Source organism: Stegastes partitus, unplaced genomic scaffold (genome assembly GCF_000690725.1).
Source record: "Stegastes partitus isolate 25-593 unplaced genomic scaffold, Stegastes_partitus-1.0.2 Scaffold132, whole genome shotgun sequence".
NCBI lineage: Eukaryota > Metazoa > Chordata > Actinopteri > Pomacentridae > Stegastes > Stegastes partitus.
The window spans coordinates 500,481-501,730 of NW_007577863.1; positions in this window are offsets into that span (position 1 = coordinate 500,481).

Genomic DNA, 1,250 nt, shown 5'->3' on the forward strand with positions numbered 1-1,250 from the left:
ATTTTATCACTTGATGTACTGCCAAGTCTTGCATGTATGACAAATGCTGTGTACATACCATGGCTATCTCTGTCACTTATTATGGTGAATGAAGCTAAACATTGTCTGACGTTAACTGTTCTGGCAGGTAAAAGCCATAAACTACACACATATAGACATATAGTTGTGTGTATGTAGCGTAAAGACTGAAATGAAAAGTTGCAAGACTATATGATTACGAAAGCTAAAAAAAAAATATTGTTTTATATTTATTCTGTGACACTTTTCTGTAATTACAGCCATACAGTTCATAATTCTTTATGTTGAGAGTGTTTGAATTCTCATTTAAAATGTGAATGGCGTGACCTCATCTGTTTCACAAAGGAAATATTAGCAGCCGTCAGAATCACAAACAGTTTGAAAAAACAATACTTTAGGCAAATATTGTGTAATGGACCTTGAAAAACTAATTTGTTTGAGGCAATTATCCCAAAATTACTGTTTCTGTACACTTCACATTCAGACAACTGATATTATTGCAGCATGCTTTAGACTGAAGGGCATCTGAAAACAACCCCTTTGTTTGCTGCTGTGCTGACACCAATATGGAAAGAATAGGAAGTAAAATTTTCTGCTTACAAGTATTTATGTAGGTGGAAGAAATAAGCCAATTATCCGTCAATGTGGGGCAATTAATCTCCAAATTAAAGATGCAAACAGTGATGGTCAGGCCTCCACACCGTTGAGCACTCCATCCTAAAACCTATGAAACATTTTAGTTTCATGAGAATTCAAACAGCCTTAGCGTCTCAAAAATGTGGTTAAATTCTGGGAATAACAATAAAAATTTAAACCAAAAGCAGACAATCTTTGTGCATATTGGGGGTGCTGGCAGAATGTGGGTGGATATAACTATGCACCTTAGGGACCAAAAAGTAAAGTTTTTATATCCTGCCTGCACTGCTGGGTGCTGGACATAGTTTAGTATGTGATTCATGTCACTTCTAGTGTCCACCATGTGGCACCAGCAAAAACACATGATATATGGTACTGTAATACATTCTTGTTGTTGACTGTCTTGTGCCACACATTGGACTCTAGCAGTAATGCTGCTGCTACATGTATTTAGAACAAGACTTTTGTCACTCAAGTGAAATCTGGGAAATCTGATGTTGTGGATTGTTGTTACAATCAGTTCATTTTTCATGTTTGGACATCATAACTCACTGCATCTTTACAGCAACACCCTTTAATAAAACCTCACAACAGAT